We start from the raw sequence: 19,113 nt of genomic DNA on the forward strand, positions 1-19,113 counted from the left end.
GTAATTAATGCTGGATACAACTGCATGGATCACACATTCCCACTGAAGAATCTTACTATATAACGCTTGCTGATGGATGATGCAGTGACATTGTATGGGAAATGTACCATTTAATTTCAGCATCTCTTTATTGATTCTTGCAACTACACCAGTTTTACTTCCTACCATATTTCTTGCATCATCTGTTGTGACACCTTTCAATTTATCCCAGCTCAAACCAAGATCTTCTACTGATCACACACCTTCAAGAATATGTTTTCTGCAGTTGTAGTTCCCTTTAACCTCTGCAGTGCACACAGTTCTTCTGTAATTCTGATGATGGAATCTATCCCTCTCTTAAATACAGTATTATTAGTTGAGCAGTGGCATTGCTCTCATCTAATACTGAAAAGGAAAAATTTTTAAAAAATGCCTTGACAGTCAATGACATATGCAGCTCTTCTCCTAGTTCCTCAGAACGCCTGGTGATTGCAGATGCAGATAAACTGACATAATTAACACAAGATAACTTAGCAGGGCAGATTTCCTCCATTACTTTAGCTATGCACTTTTAAACAAATTTGCCATCACTGAATGGCCTACCACTCTCAGGAATACCTTTAGCAACATTATAGCTGGCCCTCACAGTCAACAGTCCTTAACATGCTTCTAAAACTATTTTGCCACAAAACATTGATTTTTAAAAAAGAAAATTTATCTTGTTAACTCTCACCTTTTTTGATATATCGAGTAGCTCTTGTGACAGGATTCAAAGAGCTTTTTTAACACTGTACTCCTTTCATATTGAAACAGTTTGAAGACATATCATGCAAACTGCTTTATCCTTATTTAAAACAAAGTACTCAGTAGTTCATTTGGCATTAAAGCACAGTGCTCATCTGCAATTTTTAGCAGAGCAGTAGTTGAAGAGTTTCAATATTATCCTTGAATAAATCTAATTTTAGTGGTCTAACTCTTCCCTTTCCCATCGAATCCACCTCACTCTGGTTGATGTTAGCTGGGGATTTTCATTTTGACTATGGCAAAGAGAAGAGATCCCTGCCTCTTCAGTTCTCAGGAATACTGCGCCATATGCACAGACTAGGAAGAACTTTTTAAAAATGGATTGTGAGTCTGACCTGATCAAAAAGCAGGTACTTTTTAAAATCATGTATGGTGGACTTGTGATAAAGTTAAAAACATTTGGATTAAAAGACATACATGGCTTGTTAATTTTTTAAAATACGGTATAGACTTTAAACGAGAACTGTTTTATTAGGTATAATACCAGAAAATATTGATAAACAAAACATATATTTAACACTGCATATTTTGACAGCAGCTAGGATTGTACTGGCACAATATTGGAAAAATGAAGGAATGTTGTTGTTGTTGTTTAGCTGTTTAGTCATGCCCGATTCTTCATGACCCCCATGGACCACAGCACACCAGGCCCTCCTGTCTTCCACTGTCTCCCGGAGTTTGGTCAAATTCATGCTGGTTGCTTTGATGACACTGCCCAACCATCTTGTCCTCTGTCATCCCCTTCTCCTCTTGCCTTCACACTTTCCCAACATCAGGGTCTTTTCCAGGGAGTCTTCTCTTCTCATGAGATGGCCAAAGTATTGGAGCCTCAGCTTCAGGATCTGTTCTTCCAGTGAGCACTCAGGGTTGATTTCCTGCAATATGGATAGGCTTGTTCTTGCAGTCCAGAGGACTCTCAAGAGTCTCCTAATGAAGGAATACCTACAGATAAAGAAATAATTAAGATTATTGACTGTGCAGAAATGGACATACTTACATTGAAAATTAAAGAGAAAAAGAATTCTGAATATTTTCAAACGTGGAATCTGTTCTATCAATGGTTAGAAACACATGTAGAGATTAGGCCCTGATCTGTATCAACATATGAATATAAATTGAACCCATGTATCACGATGTTTAATAAGCATGGATTGATTTTACTAATAAAAATAAATTAAAAAAAAATTCCTAGTGGCAAGAGCTGTTCAACAGTGGATTAAAAGGTGGTAAAATTTTTACATAGAAGTTGGATGGCCATCTTTCGTGGTTGATTTAGTTATGGATTACTGTTGGACTAAATAATTTGAGAGGTCTCTCCATCTCTACAATGTAATTATTCTATCTGGAAGATGGCAATGCAGTAATGCTTTTCCCTTTTTCACATAACCCATTTTCTCCCTTTTGCTAAGAAAAAATATTTAGGGAAAGTTGGGGATCGCTCCAGGGGATCTGTGTGAAATAGATGAAACAATTTAAAGGACAATGTAAATGATCTGCAAGCAGGGTATTTCGGAAGGCCACCCAGGTGAATAACAACCTGCTCTCATTCCATGTGAAAAACCATCCAAAGGGCATGGTTGACAGGGCCTTCTTGGTTGTGGAAGCCAAAGTAAATGCTTGGCTTCCTCACAGTTCGCATCTGGATGGGCAGTGGCAACTTTTTAATTTAATTGGTTTTCTAGGCATCTTGGTTTCTATAACACATTCTGATGCTGTGTTAAACTGATGCTTGGTTTCATAATAATAAAGGTTAAGTATTCTTCTTGAAAAATCGAGAGGTTTAGGCTGTTTGGTAGGGCCAACAGGTGTCCACAAATCAATAATAAACAAAATCCAAGTTTTTTTTGTATTTTGTTGGGTTCCCTACCCCAGGGTTTTTTATGTTTTGTTTTGTTTTATCTTTGTGGAAGAAAAAGGAGTTAGGAATTCGGTTAAGTATGCATGGAGAAGACAGCTGTGATGGCCCTGGGCTGCATTAACCCCTTTTTTCCCTAAGCATTCCATCTGGCCACATTATCCTTTTGTGGCTAGCTTTTGTTTCCTTTTTTACTTGAAAAGGTTGCTTTGTTATTCCCATAGAACCCTGGCACGCTGCATGCTAACATGTCGCCAACACTCTCATTGGTACTACACGGCTATATATTAGCCACAAGAGAACTGGAGTGGATATTCAGGCAGAAACAAATATAAAAGCAGTGAACCATAAAATGTGAGGAACTCAGGAGGAAGCTGGCAGAGGAAAGGATATAGGCAGCTCCCTATAGTCAAAGCACATCACTAAAAGGCACTTATTTCAAGAGAAGCATATTCTGAGTGTCCCTCTATTTCCACCTCCTGTTGATTAGAATGAGCGTATAATTCAGACCACTTTGTCTTTTGCTACAGGCAAACAAGTGCTTCCATGCAGAAAGTGTTGTGGTGTGTGTGTGAAGAGAACAGCAGAAAATGCTGACATAACATAGGGAGGCTCAGGTGAATTCCCAAAATATGGTTGAGGGAGGCTCATTGCATTGCCATAGACTGAACCATTTCTCTAAGGAAACTTCACTATTGTGGTCCTGAAATCCACCAACTGACAAGGGGATTTCTTCTTCATGTCTGAAGTTAATATATCTGATCGTTTTCTCCTAGTAATGGGCAACATGAAGAGCATTTGGGGCAGCTAGCACCAACTTTTCCATACTACATTTTGAGGGGCATATAGTACACTGACAGAGGTGTGGACACTGTTTGTGAATAATGTGTATATATGATAGTATCCTGTGAGCTGATTCCGACAAGAGGAGTGACTCTGGTCTCTAAAACTATGGTATGAAGTTAATCACATGAACATGATCTCTGCAGATCCACATGGACTGAAGCTCCCCAGCATATTTGAAGGATCTCCTTGAATATAATCCTGGAAATTCTAAGCAGCTTAACATTTATTTGGCTAATTTTCAGATATTGCGCACAGACACACTTTTACCTCCTCTAATTTTTTCACAGCTCTACAACATGAAAGAATAGACAGGAATGAGAGATAAGTTCCTAGCCGCAAATTCACCAGTCATAGCAGAAGCCCAGTTTAAGCAGACTAATTATACTACACAGAAGTTCAAGATAGGCCATATAAAATAAACGTTCACTCCAGTTTAATTGTACATTTGGAAATCTAAGTTGGTCATGCATGGATACAAATTTCATGTCCTGATGTGCTTCACACTAGAAAAAAAAAAGAGCTAATTTTGCTGTAGGTATAAAGATGTTGGGAAAACAGTGAACTTGCATGAACCAATGCCCTAAAAAACACAACAGTATACATATTTCTGTTTTAGCTACATTTGCAGAACATGCAGTTTAAGGGAAACATAGCAATGCGAAATGATATAAAGTGGTTATGCAGAGACTTCAGCAAAACACAACATAAAATTCATAAAAGTATATGCTTTACTAGACCACAAAATCAAATAAGCACAGATCACAAGTTTACTTATTTTATTTATACTATTTTAACCCACCTTTCTCCTTTAAATGACCCAAGGCAGCTTACAACAGTTAAAGGACGGCATTTAAGTTATTAACAGTGAGTACACAATTAAAAAAAAAAAAACCCAAACCATAACAGCAAATCACATTCAATGCAGTAAGGTACAACCAATCCATTAAAAAAAAAAAAACCACTCAGTAACCATTCACTCAGGGAAAGTGTGCCTGAAGAGAAAGGTATTTGCCTGCTTGCAGAAGGACAGTAAATATGGGGCCAGCCTAGCCTCCTGTGGGAGAGAGTTCTAGAGTTTGGCAGCAGCAACAGAGAAAGCCCTCACTCATGTCCCCACCAAATGCACCTGTGAAGGTGGCGGGACCGAGATGAAAATCTTCCCTGCTGATCTTGACATTCGAGCAGGCTCATAAAATGAGATGTGGTCTTTGAGATAGCTTGGGCCCAAGTCTTTCGGGGCTTTATATGTTAAAACCTTCCAGAACAATACAATTCTTTGTTCCTGTCAAAAGCAACCCAATGATGCTTCCTTACTCGGAGGATCCACTTACACACTGCTGTTGTTACCCGGGGGACACCCAAATGTGTTCACAATCTTCACATTCGTCCAGGAGGCTCCTTTCCCGACAATATACCAAATTCTGAAAACTTGCTCAATTTTGTTGTCTGCTTTCTAATTCTACAAAACAAAAAGATCACCCCAAGGGACATAAAAAGTACCATGTAAATTCTTTGTTTTCATTTATTTAGACTCTGTTTGATGAGATGCCTTGATAAGGAATTTTCAAGCTCTGTGAGATTCCTCATCACCAGGTTAGAGCAAGACAAGAAGCACCATATATTTTCTCATTGTGGTTTCCATTATTTGTGTATACTGTCCATGGGCAAAACTCAGTTTATTTTCCATTTGAGAGTGAAATCAGAAGCAAAGAAGCATACATACAAAGAACAGAGCAAACACAGAACGATTAACTGATTGTTTAAAAAGACATAAACCACTCTCTGAAACCTGTAATCCTTAATAGTCCATGCAATGAAGCAGCAGATACCATCGTTTTGCACAATTTCTCTTATTTGCATTAAAACATTATTTGCACAAATTTGTTTCATCTGTGGTGACAGGGAGAACCATTCTGCTTCTCTTACCTTGATTAAGATACCATAAAATTCTGCACCCTCTTCTGGAATGAGGAGAATAATTTTACAATTCCTCATGCTCATGTGCACGAATAAGAAAAGTCAGGCTTTAATCACCCAGTAAAACACTATTAGGCTAATGTGACTTTTCCTATGCCCCAATATAGGATATTTTGAATTCCTTACCATTCAGTGCATTGCTTAGCAAGAAGAACCCCTATGCAGATCAAAAGGATAATTGTTTTTAGCCAGTTTGTCAGACATAATTCCGTAAATTGTTTTTGTAAAATTAGCCTAAAGTGAAAACTATAACTTTTGTTGAGGAAAAGATGGGCAATCATCCTGCACAGTTATAATTTGACAAATGGAAGGACCCATATCTTGATGGGCCACCTTCTGCTTATCGTTTAGTTGTAAAAAATTATTGCCCCTCAATACATTCAGTCAGCTACACTCATCTGTTGGTCTCTGTTCCTGTCTCATTCCTTACTAATGGGTTTAATGCCAAAGTGCCTGGACACTTAATGTAAAATTGCTGTAGAAGCAGTAAGTGGACTACCTGCTGGGATTATGCTGAAGAATTCCAAATGACACTTTAATGCTGTTGGGAGTAACCAGTTAAAACCCATTTGCAAAAACCTTCAGCTTTGGGTATATCAAAAGGACAGTTTGCTCTGAAAGTGTTGAGCCATCACACAGAAAGGAAAGAACTTCCAGTTGTTGTAATAAAAAGTGACATTCCATTTTACCTCAAAATGACATGCTGGGAAATGTGAAAATGCATAGTTCTGAGATAAAGAAGAGATATCAATAACTAGAGTTCAGAAAGTTAACTCAGATCCTTCCTGGGGTAGCTATGAGGAACTAAATGAGATCCAGTCTTCCATCGCCTAGCACTCTCCAGATGTTTTGAATGAGGACTCCCATTACTCATAGTGGGGTCACACACTGTATGGAGCTGGTGACAAATGTAGTCCAAAACCTTCTGGATTCTGTACTACATTAGGGAAGATTTCCCTATGCAATTTCAGTGATAGTCTGTGATAAATATAAGACTTTATAAATCCTGATTGAACATCATAATAATTATAGAAGTGCACAGCTGGAAGGGATCCCATGGATCATTGGGTCCAGCCCCTGTCAAAGTGACACAATGGGGAATAGAACTCCTAACCTCTGGCTATCCATCAGTTCAGAAAACAACTTCCAGGATGTTCTACCAGTTTCAGCTCTACTGTCTACCTGTAGAAGGAGGATTTATTGAATAAACATGGGGAAATGTTTCGCCCTCTTTTCAAATGTCCTGCACAGAGAGAAAAGTGAGGGCATTGAGATCTGAAAATGTAAAACTTGAAAATTGTTTCTTCCTTCCAAGTTGGTGTAGCTTTCTTCTTTTTGAGGAAAATGACTTGTTATTTTTTTGGACCTCCACAGATGTGTCAATGCCAGTGTTACAGAAAACTAGTTTCAGGAAGAGTTTTAGTTTCCACTCATTAAAATGTCAGGGTTTAGGTGCTCAAGTAGCTTTACTAGCTTTTTGCTTTATTCCGTCTCTTGCGATGGAAAAGCCTAGGATTAGAGAAGTTTGCAGTCTTCTTTTCTCCTTCATAAGGTCATGCATGGGAAATTTTGAGTATGCAAAACCCTTCTGTGTTAGGCCAGTATCAATCCCTAATGCTTTCCTATCCTCTAGATGCCACCACTGGCAGAATGAAAGGGCTGAACTGATGGCCATTCATACTCTAACTCTACCCCTACATTAGACCTGATTACATGAGTAATGCTGTAACTGAAAGTATGACAAAGTTCATTCTCCCCCCACCTGCCTGTATCCTTTCACTTTCCTTCCTTTTTGCTGCTCTGATACAGTACAACCGAAGAACAAGGGGAAGCATCTGGGTCCACAGTATTAGGGAAACTACCTTTGCATGTCAAAAGATGTGGTTTGGAGGAAAGAGCTTGAAAGAACATTTTAGCTGTGGGTAGAAGGATGTTGGCAATCTTTTCTTATTATTTATACCTTAGCATGAAGTTAGGAATGAGCACATTCACTATGGAAAGCTGTACTTTTTTGGCAGATCCATTGTTAAAGCCTCACAACACAAGTAGCAATTTTCTTATTCTAGCATTTATATGTAGCATATGTCATGTTTCTCAGGAGTGTTTTGCTCTGTAGAAAACCTCTTAGATAATATAGGAAAGGTCACATGTTTTACCTTGACCTCAGAAGTAATGTGATTCAAATGATGTGTGTAGACCTGTGTAGAGGCTTTTTTCATTATTATGTTAAGAAATACAAATGCTATAATTGTCAGTTTTGTTCAGATTTTACATTTATGTATTTAAAATACATAAATTTCTGGGAAGTATGAATAATTTAATTGGAGGGGGTGTTTAAACTGAATTGGACAAGGAGAAAGAGACTCAAGCTTAGAGGTAAGAATAGATGAAGGCTTATGCACAATAAGGGAAACAGACCGAGTAGCTCTAATGGAACCCAATAATAATTTTCATAAAACGTACAAAGGAAAACAGGCCACAAATCACACAATCTTGGCTTCAATATACAAATGCCAGGAGTATGGGAAACAAACAAGAAGAATCGGAAATCTTAGTTTCTTGGCCCTTCTAAGAAATTCCTGGCTTGTGTGGCTAATAATTTTCTCCTACAAAAACTGGAGGAAGAAACTGGAAAATTAGCTATCTTGGACTTGATTCTAACCAAAAGAGATAACTTGGTAGAAGGAGTGGCAGTAAGGGGAGCTCTGAAGGAAAGTGACCATGTTCTACTGGAGTTCTTGAGTTTTTTTAAAAAGGAAATTCTAAAGACACAATTATCAACAACATGATAAAAAGGTGGAAGGTAGAATAAAAAAGACTAAAGTGGCTTCACAAAAAGCGCAGAGAAAGCCTGAGCAAAAAAAGGATGCATATACGAAGTCAAAGGAAGGCCACGGCACAAAAGAAGAATACAGACAAGTAGCAAGGAATTGCTTGGGAGTGCTCCAACGTTGGAGGCAGCTGAGAGAAAATCTGTCAGATATACTTTGATTTTGATCCCTGCATTGAGCAGGGGGTTGGACTTGATCTCCTTATAGGTCCTCTCCAACTCCATTATTCTATTATTCTAGATTGATTGTTGTTACTGGAAACTATACAATATCTCACTGAAGGCACAAAGAGTAGAAGATCTAAAGAGGAGAAACAGTAATCAGTCTGCAAAAGGAAAATATCAAAGCTTTTAAAAAGTCATTCTTAAAATATTACCTCTTGATTCTAGATGCATTTTTCAAAAACCCAAGCTGATTCTACATGACCATTATAATCAACAGGAACAGAAGCAAAGCAACTAGAAGTAGGAGGACAAGAAGTTATAGGTGATTTCATGATTTCATATGATTTTTTTATATGGGATCCCCAGCAAAACAACATCAAATCATAGATCCCATCTGTGCCCACAGTACCAATCCAAGATATGCCTGGGTCCAATGTTTTTGTGGTTTCGGATGATCTTAGATATAAAAACCATGGGGATCCATGGGGAAAGTTTCTCAAGGAACTGGAGCTCAAAGGGAAGGATGGTTCCTCCTCCATATCCTCTGCTGGCTTGCTCTCGAGGTGGAGGGTTTGGGTTTCCTGCGTCTGGGGGAGGGGCACTGTCACATTCCCAGGGGTTTCAAGAGCAAAGTCCGATAAGCCAGTCCAATATCAAAAGTTCAGAGGATGCAGAGCCGATACTAAAATGCCAAAGCCAAATCACAAACCATAAGCCAAGGTCAGGGTCCAAAGCCAAATCACACAACATAGTCCAGGGTCAGAGTCCAAAGTCAAGGGTGCAGAGAACAAGCTTCAAGTTAGTCAGGAGCGTGGATGCGAGCCAGAGATTTGACTTGTTGCTTCCACGAGCTTCCCAGCTGTCTGGGAGCTGATTATATAGCAAAACAGTCATTGAACTGCTGGAAGCCTTTCATCTGTCAAAACTCAGGACTAACTGACCTGATGTTTCTGCGGGCAGCATTGTGTCATAATTCTTTGCCAAAGTCTAGCCCTCACCCTGGCTACTGGAGGAGGAGAATCTGGTGACATTTATTTCACTGCCTTGCATAATAAATGTCTAGCCCCAATTTTACTCTTCAACAAGTTCCCACCAAGGCCTTTTATATTTTGTAACCCAAGGCAACTGAACTAATGTCCTGAAGTTCTGTTAGTGGGAAACTGGAACCGTGATATATTAACGTATGGGTTGAAAGAAAATTATCAAAAGATCCTCAAGCTTTCTGTGAAAGTTTTAAAAACTCAGAAAAGCCATTAGGAATGGATTTGACTTTGTTTAAAATTCACTGAAAATCTTGATCTTATGTAAATTTTTAAAGTATAGAAATGCTCTTCTCTTTTTGCAGCTGGTCCCAACAGTGGCTGAATGCCTCACAAACTGGAATATTGCACTGATTGCAAAAGTGTTTGGGATTCAGGATAGCAACTGCTGTAAAAGTAGCTCACTACAGTACAGTATATGATATCATTGTTCCCCATTTTGCAAATGGCAGATTAATGACCTTGGATCAAACTGTCAAAGAAACCCCAATGTAAAAAAAAATACTTTTCTCACTTAGCAGAGGAGAAAGACATATAATCCTGTAGTCTTCCTATGATGAGAGATCCCTTGTTCTTCATGTAATGTTGATCAAAACCATTTTAAATGAAATTAGAGGGAAAGCCTACAATATGTCTGATTTCATTAGTGCCGACACAATTGCCTGCCTCCTTTCAACAGCACAACAGCACTTAACTAAATAACACTATTCCCCAGGCTGACGCGTACCAGAACCAGTCAGCCTGCTGCATGGAAGGGTCAGGATAGAGAAGATCTTGTGTGTCACATGCATAACAACTCTTTTGATGGGAGCCATGATCAGTACTAGTTAGTTTTCCCAAATAATGGAATGAGATGGACCAATTAATACAAGGCAAAGGAGTACTATAGATCTATAGTACATGTACATTAAATGATGTATCCTTGACAAATCTACATTTTGAACCCCTGACTGAATTCAGGCTGTTGGATTACGTGGGAAGGTGGAATCAAGTGTGCTTATCTACAGACTGAGGTGCAAGAATGGGCACACAAAAGCCTTGCGCATTGCAGGAAGCTGATGGCATTCCATGTCTCAGTAACAACATTGGAAACCTTATCACTACTTAACAGCAATCACCATCAGTATTCCTCCTTCCATTGGAAAAAAAATGCCAATATCTTTGCTGGATGTTTGGCTTTTGTAGTGCAGCTTCTTACAGATAAGGGCATACCGTTCTTCATCTGTACGATGTTCTAATTTACTTTTTAAAACCTGTAGAAATGATGGCTTAAATTCAACATCACACCAGTATATAACTTTTAGAGCAACAGGGCTCATGTTCCTTTCCTCTTTTCTTTAGCCTTCCACATGCCACCTGAAAACCTGCTGTGAAAAAATTCCCAGTCCTCTGGAGCCGGTTTTTTAGGTGCAGTACAGGGGAAATCTATCCCCTCCTGTTTCTTCTGACTTTTTTCAACAGAACAACCAATACAATACAAAGTAGTTTCTAGAAGCCCAGCAGTTATAAGGCCCTGTACATGACAGATAACAAAGTAATTGACAACACAGAAACAATGTAAATCAGGATTCTGTCTTTGCCTGGTTCTGCTAGGCCTCACAGGATATACCTGCCATCGTCGTCGTTTAGTTGTTTAGTCGTGCCTGACTCTTCGTGACCCCATGGACCAGAGCATGCCAGGCTCTTCTATCTTCCACTGCCTCCCAGACTTGTGTCAAATTCATTCTGGTAGCTTCGATGAAACTGTCCAACCATCTCATCCTCTGTCGTCCCCTTCTCCTCTTGCCTTCACACTTTCCTAACATCAAGGTCTTTTCCAAGGAATCTTCTCTTCTCATGAGATGGCCAAAGTATTGGAGCCTCAGCTTCAGGATCTGTCCTTCCACTGTTGCTTCCTGTCCCACATATAGATTTCTGAGGAGACAGATAAGGTGGTCAGGCACTCCCATTTCTTTAAGGACTTACCATAGTTTGCTGTGGTCCACACAGTCAATGAAGCAGAAGTAGATGTTTTTCTGGAACTCTCTGGCTTTCTCTATAATCCAGCACAAGTTAGCAATTTGGTGTCTAGTTCCTCTGCCCCTTCGGAATCCAGCTTGTACTTCTGGGAGTTCTTGGTCCACATACTGCTGAAGCCTACCTCGGAGGATTTTGAGCACAACCTTGCTAATGTGTGAAATGAGTGCAATTGTACGGTAGTTGGAGCATTATTTGGCACTGCCCTTCCTTACGACTGGGATGTAGACTGATCTTTTCCAGGCCTCTGGCCACTGTTGAGTTTTCCAAACTTGCTGGCATATTGAATGTAGCACCTTAACAGCATCATCTTTTAAGATTTTAAATAGTTCAACTGGAATGCCATCACCTTCACTGGCCTTGTTGTTAGACAAGCTTTCTAAGGCCCACTTGACTTCACTCTCCAGGATGTCTGGCTCAAGGTCTGCAACCACATTATCTGGGTTTTCTGGGATATCCAAAGCTTTCTGGTATAATTCCTCTGTGTATTCTTGCCGTCATCGTTGAGTCATTTAGTCATGTCCGACTCTTCGTGACCCCATGGACCAGAGCACGCCAGGCCCTCCTATCTTCTACTGCTTCCCGGAGTTGTGTCAAATTTGTGCTGGTTGCTTCGCAAACACTGTCCAGCCATCTCATCCTTGGTCGTCCCCTTCTCCTCTTGCCATCACACTTTCCCAACATCAGGGTCTTTTCCAGGGAGTCTTTTTTTCTCATTAGATGGCCAAAGTACTGGAGCCTCAGCTTCAGGATCTGTCCTTCCAGTGACCACTCAGGGTTGATTTCCTTTAGAATTGATAGGTTTGTTCTCCTTGCAGTCCAGGGGATTCTCAAGAGTCTCCTCCAGCACCACAATTCAAAGGCATCAATTCTTCGGCGGTCTGCTTTCTTTATGGTCCAGCTCTCACTTCCATACATCACGACAGGAAAAACCATAGCTTTGACTATGCGGACTTTTGTTGGCAAGGTGATGTCTCTGCTTTTTAAGATGCTGTTGAGGTTTGTCATCGCTTTCCTCCCAAGAAGCAGGCGTGTTTTAATTTCGTGGCTGCTGTCTCCATCTGCAGTGATCATGGAGCCCAGGAAAATAAAATCTGTCACTGCCTCCATATCTTCCCCTTCTATTTCCCAGGAAGTGATGGGACCAGTGGCCATGATCTTAGTTTTTTTGATGTTGAGTTTCAGACCGTTTTTTGCACTCTCCTCTTTCACCCTCATTACAAGGTTCTTTAATTCCTCCTCACCTTCTGCCATCAGAGTGGTGTCATCTGCATATCGGAGGTTGTTGATATTTCTTCCGGTAGTCTTAATTCCGGCTTGGGATTCCTCCAGTCCAGCCTTCCGCATGATGTATTCTGCATATAAGTTGAATAAGCTGGGGGACAATATACAGCCTTGTCGTACTCCTTTCCCAATTTTGAACCAATCAGTTGTTCCATGACCAGTTCTAACTGTTGCTTCCTGTCCCACATATAGGTTTCTCAGTAGATAGATAAGGTGGTCAGGCACTCCCATTTCTTTAAGAACTTGCCATAGTTTGCTGTGGTCCACACAGTCAAAGGCTTTTGCATAGTCAATGAAGCAGAAGTAGATATTTTTCTGGAACTCTCTGGCTTTCTCCATAATCCAGCACAAGTTAGCAATTTGGTCTCGAGTGCCTCTGTCTCTTCGGAGTCCAGCTTGTACTTCTGGGAGTTCTTGGTCCACATACTGCTGAAGCCTACCTTGGAGGATTTTGAGCATAACCTTGCTAGCGTGTGAAATGAGTGCAATTGTGCGGTAGTTGGAGCATTCTTTGGCACTGCCTTTCTTTGGGATTGGGATGTAGACCGATCTTTTCCAATCCTCTGGCCACTGTTGGGTTTTCCAAACTTGCTGGCATATTGAATGTAGCACCTTAACAGCATCATCTTTCAAGATTTTAAATAGTTCAACTGGAATGCCATCACCTCCATTGGCCTTGTTGTTAGCCAGGCTTTCTAAGGCCCACTTGACTTCACTCTCCAGGATGTCTGGCTCAAGGTCAGCAACTACATTGTCTGGGTTGTCCGGGATATCCACATCTTTCTGATATAATTCCTCTGTGTATTCTTGCCACCTCTTCTTGATGTCTTCTGCTTCTGTTAGGTCCCTCCCATTTTTGTCCTTTATTATGTCCATCTTTGCGCGAAATGTTCCTCTAATATCTCCAATTTTCCTGAACAGATCTCTGGTTTTTCCTTTTCTGTTATTTTCCTCTATTTCTTTGCATTGTTCATTTAAGAAGGCCCTCTTGTCTCTCCTTGCTGTTCTTTGGAAGTCTGCATTCAATTTTCTGTAACTTTCCCTATCTCCCTTGCATTTTATTTCCCTTCTCCTCTCTGCTATTTCTAAGGCCACGTTGGACAGCCACTTTGTTTTCTTGCATTTCCTTTTCTTTGGGATGGTTTTTGTTGCTGCCTCCTGTACAATGTTACAAGCCTCTATTCAAAGTTCTTCAGGCACTCTGTCCACCAAATCAACTTCCTTAAATCTGTTCTTCACTTCCACTGTGTATTCATAAGGTATGTGATTTAGATTATACCTGACTAGCCCAGTGGTTTTTCCTACTCTCTTCAGTTTAAGTTTGAATTTTGCTATGAGAAGCTGATGATCAGAGCCACAATCAGCTCCAGATCTTGTTTTTGCTGACTGTATAGAGCTTCTCCATCTTTGGCTGCAGAGAATATAATCAATCTGATTTCGGTATTGCCCATCTGGTGATTTCCATGTGTAGAATTGCCTCTTGTGTTGTTGGAAAAGAGTGTTTGTGACGACCAGCTTGTTCTCTTCACAAAACTCTATTAGCCTTTGCCCCGCTTTGTTTTGAACTCCAAGGCCAAACTTCCGTGTTGTTCCTTTTATCTTGACTCCCTACTTAGCATTCCAATCCCCTAGACCGATTGCTGCCTTGTCATGGCGAAGGGGCTTGAGTAGCTCAGGGAAGCTATGGGCTATGCCGTGCAGGGCCAACCAAGATGGACAGGTCATAGTGGAGAGTTCTGACTAAACGCAATCCACCTGGAGTAGGAACTGGCAATGCCACTCCAGTATCTTTGCCAAGAATACCCCATGAACAGAAACAAAAGGCTAAAAAAAAAATACCTGCGTAATCAGACGCAAGTGCTGAATCAGGTCAAGAAGACCAATGTGGAAGGCATTTAATTTCTACACAGCTTCAGGTGTGAGAAAACTCAGAATAGAGCAGGAGGAAAAAGCTTAAATGATAGCATTTAGGAGCTGGCAGTAATGCAGTAATTGTGCTTCTTAGCAATTGTTATGCCCTTGGCCAGAAAGCTGAAGCATTATATACTGTACTCTGGCTTGTGTAGCAATTTTGAAATAATCCCCGCCCTCCACCAAAAATATGAAGGCTGCACCCAAACACTCTAAATGTCATTATATTTTATTGCATATTTCCACCTAACACGAAAAGATTCATCAACTGTTAATCAACCATGTATTTTAATATAGAAGTGAAGGTAATGAAAAAGAAATGGCAATTTCAGAAAATGACATGGTCCTTTCAGCCTACAGATATTGGATGAGGTCATTAAGAAGACCTGAAATCTACCATCCCCCTTCATTCTCCTTTGCTAGCCATTCTTCATCACAATCCTTTCTGGCAAAAGGTCAGCTCCTTATGGAGCTTGCCAATGGAGGATCCTGGTTCATCCTGCTTTCTATTTGTGGCATACCATCAATAGGCTTTATTCTACCTTTTAAAACATTCTGGGAGAACTCTTGAGTGAAAAACATGTTTAGCCATGCTGAGAGAAGGTTATTCCCAGAACCGCTAATGCATAAGTAAGTTGTCATTACTGTCATATACAAATAACCACTGTTGCAAGATTATTTATTGCACATTCCTCTCCTCACTTCTAGCTCAAAAGCAACATTCACGTCTGTTTACAATTTTTTGAAAATTACCATTATGTAGAAAGAATGATCTAAAATATAAACCAATACAAGTAGTATGAAGCATGTTCAGGAGACAATGGAGCAACTTGCCTTTTGTCTGCCTTGAAATTGTTGATACTTTTTTTCCTGAAAATAGCTCTCATTGTGTTTTGTCTAAAATTTATAAGATTCTGACTTACGTTTCTCATGGAGGTGCTATGCATGATGATCACCCCCTTGTCTTCTGAGCACGTGTAAGATCAAAGTGGCGTTGATCTGGAGCAGTGGGTGCTGAACCAACCCAAAACCCAGGGTGTCTGATCCAAACATTCATACATACTCAGTTTCCAGCATGCACCAGCATGACTCAGCTGTGCAAACCAGGAAGCAAAAATTCACAAAGCTAGATTCCTTCACAAAGCACATCAGCCTTGCAAGGTAGTACTGACACCAAATAAACTCAACACCAAAGAAGATGAAGGATGGATTTAGCACCAGGGTTCCCCATGTAGTGATTAGGTTTCAATGTGGAGACAGTTCTCAATTTACTGAGAAATAGAAAAGGACAAAAATATATCAAAATGCCAGTGAAAAGTAAAAAAGGAATAAAGTCAACAGTACAGAAAATGTGAGGGAGGGGGAGAAGTAGCAAGTCACAACAAAAAAACCCCAGTAAAGCTGCCTTTCTGTCCTATACTTAATTCTCACAGAGTACAGCATTGTTTCAGAAGATGAACAGCGCACCTCAGAGTAAAAGCATGACAGGATAACAACTGGGCACAGTATCCTCCTAAAAAGTATGTCAAGTCAACAGATGTAAATCTAAGCCTCTTTTTAGACATTAAAAGACACTTTTAGACACTTATAGACATTTCCATTTGTTCAACCAATCAGATCTCATCCTTCTTCAAAGATTCACAAAGGCAGGTAAAGTCTCTTGTGCCTCTATCCCTTTATTTTACCTGGACCCAATTTTTCATTAGCACATTACTACTGTGCCCTTTTCAGTGTTTGTATTTCACTTGACACCTACTCTGTGAAGCGATTAACTATTCCCATATTTCTGGTGGGGTTTAAAGCAGGAGGTAGTGAAATAGTGATGCCTCTTGGTTGTGCAATGTCTCTATGGTAGGTATGAAGTTCATATCCCTGCCTGTTTCTTTGCTTGTGGGAGTATACTGTCTGATGTCGAAAATTTAGTATGTAGTTCTGAGCCATGGGTTGGGCTCATCATGGCTGTACACCGTTAAAAGTTTGGAATCATAGAATCTCAACTTTAATTGCTACCCGTTTGAGTGTCCACTTGCAACTTGAAGTTGTATACTCCAGAGGGAGATTTACCACCTTATCTACATTTTGTGAGTACTGTGCCACTCTCGAGACGACTCCATGGGTTTTAGAACCAAATGGTTATTTTAGCCTTGATTTCTTACATATATGTGTGTTATTCCAGCCACCAGACTCCATTGATTCTCTTTAACACTGTGCATGGTTAAAAGGTCATGTGATCCATAAGTACCTGCCATGAAATGTGAATTGTCTCTAGATTTCTTCACCCAGTGACATATAAGTTGATTTATTGGTATGTAAGATTTGGTACTTTTGAAAAAACAACATTGTATGGCAACTTGGAGCTGGTGTGTACCAAGGATCATGTAATTTATCTACTTGCAAAGTGCTTGAGGATATCTAGCAGAATGGGATGCATGGGATGAAAAGTTCCAGAATCTCATGGGAATTGCAGTGTAGAAGAGTAATTTTTCCAAACTCTGTGTGACTAGAATATTATGATCATATACATAAACAAACTTGCAGTAATGATTCTTTTGGTCTTAATTGGTGGTTCAAGTAAGTGACAATAATAGACATATACAAGATGTTCATAAGGAAGATACCCCATGAGGGAAGAAAAATTCATCTCTTTGCTTGTATTCTTTTTATTTTGGAGTTCAGGATAATGGAGATGAGTATTTTCATTACCCATTTCATAACAGGAAGCAGTCTTATGGCCCCTTGGCTTGTGTAGCCTAGTAATTTTGAGATAGACTCCAATGTTTTGGGCAGGATTCTTTCATAACCCTGCCTTGAGATGCTAGAGTTTGAACATGAGACCTTTTGAAGACTCCAGCCTGCTTCCTGTTCTTTCAAGCTTAATTTGTTTCTGTTGCCTCTCATCTGCATTCTCATTCTTGTTTGAATAGTTGTATAATGGAAAGAATTACCTTTCAGTAAAATAGTTTGAAAAATCCAGTATGAACTCTTGTCTTAGTCTTAGAGAACAGTGTTATAACCAATCACCAGTAGCAGGAGGAGGCCTGGTAGTTTTCTCTAAGCATTGGTAGAAACATGTTCTTTACCTTCTCTGGACTATGCACAGATTTTCAGATTTCCTATCTGTGCCTCTGAGTAGAGCCAGCCTTGGGCAAACTGCACAGTCTCAGGGCACCCCCTGAAAAAGAGAATGATAAATAATTTCTGAGCATTTACCAGAGAAATGCTGAAAAGGGTCACCGTAAGTCAGAATTGACTTGCCGGCACATAAGAACCCTGTTTAGGAAGTACTGCCCATAGGTATGATCAAATTCTCGGGCTTAATTCTTAAGCTTCTAGTTAAAGGAACTAAATTAGCTGTCTTCAGAAGGAACCTGTATTTGAGATACCAGATAGCTGTTTTAAGTCTGTGTAGCATGTAGTGGGTGAAGTAGTTTTGTTTTCTTATACAGGACACATAGGGCCATTTTTTACATGTGCTAGAATACGTCATAGGGGACATGGTGGTGCTGCGGGTTAAACTACAGAAGCCTCTGTGCTGCGAGGTCAGAAGATCAGCAGTCATAAGATCAAAACCACATGACGGAGTGAGCTCCCATCACTTTGTCCCAGCTCCTGCCAGCCTAGCAATTCGAAAGCATGTAAATGCAAGTAGATAAATAGGTACCACCACGGTGGGAAGGTAACGGCGTTCCGTGTCTAGTCGTGCTGGCCACATGACCATGGAAAATGTCTATGGACAAACAGTGGTTCTATGGCTTGGAGACGGGGATGAGCACCGCGCCCTAGAGTTGGACACAACTGGACTAAATGTCAAGGGGAACCTTTACCTATTGTGCCCAGCCCAGTGTGGTGTAGTGGATAGATTAGCATATTAGGATTCTGGAGAACAGGGTTCAAATCCCCACTTGGCCATGGAAACTCACAGACGTAGCAAAACTGGTAAAACCACTGCTTATATATCTCACCTACCTTGAAAGCTCTGAGGGTTGCCGTGGGGCATAGCAAGAGGAGGGAAAGCAAAAAAACCCGAATAATGAATTGATTAGTTGTTTGTTGGTGGGGAATTCATGGTTCATGGGTTATCAAGTTTGTAGTGGCTGGGGGATCACCTCCCTTTCCCCTCCTCTTGCTATGCCCCCTTGACGACCCACAAACCAAGAGGAAACCCCATTTTGGTCCCCATGTCTAGTTTAGATGTCTATACCGACAACTCAATATAGCAAGTGGAATGGCAAAACACACCATGGCACTCTATTCTGGCAAGGCTCAAAAAGCATTGCCTTTAGAGCAGTGGTCCCCAACCTTGGGCCTCCAGATGTTCTTGGACTACAACTCCCAGAAGCCTTCACAACCACTTCTGCCAGCTAGGATTTATGGGAGTTGAAATCCAAGAACATCTGGAGGCCCAA

At 40.3% G+C, this 19,113-nt stretch overlaps 1 long non-coding RNA gene across 1 annotated transcript; it reads right to left on the reverse strand.

Annotated features, from left to right (window-relative positions):
- Positions 1-1,234: 1,234 nt before the first annotated feature.
- LOC144586794 (uncharacterized) lies at positions 1,235-17,886 on the reverse strand. Its single transcript, XR_013541822.1, has 2 exons — positions 17,788-17,886; positions 1,235-1,725 (listed from the first exon to the last, which is right to left on the reverse strand). It is a non-coding gene; the product is annotated as an uncharacterized LOC144586794 (long non-coding RNA).
- Positions 17,887-19,113: the final 1,227 nt, after the last annotated feature.

This window comes from Pogona vitticeps, chromosome 2 (genome assembly GCF_051106095.1).
Source record: "Pogona vitticeps strain Pit_001003342236 chromosome 2, PviZW2.1, whole genome shotgun sequence".
Taxonomy (NCBI): domain Eukaryota; kingdom Metazoa; phylum Chordata; class Lepidosauria; order Squamata; family Agamidae; genus Pogona; species Pogona vitticeps.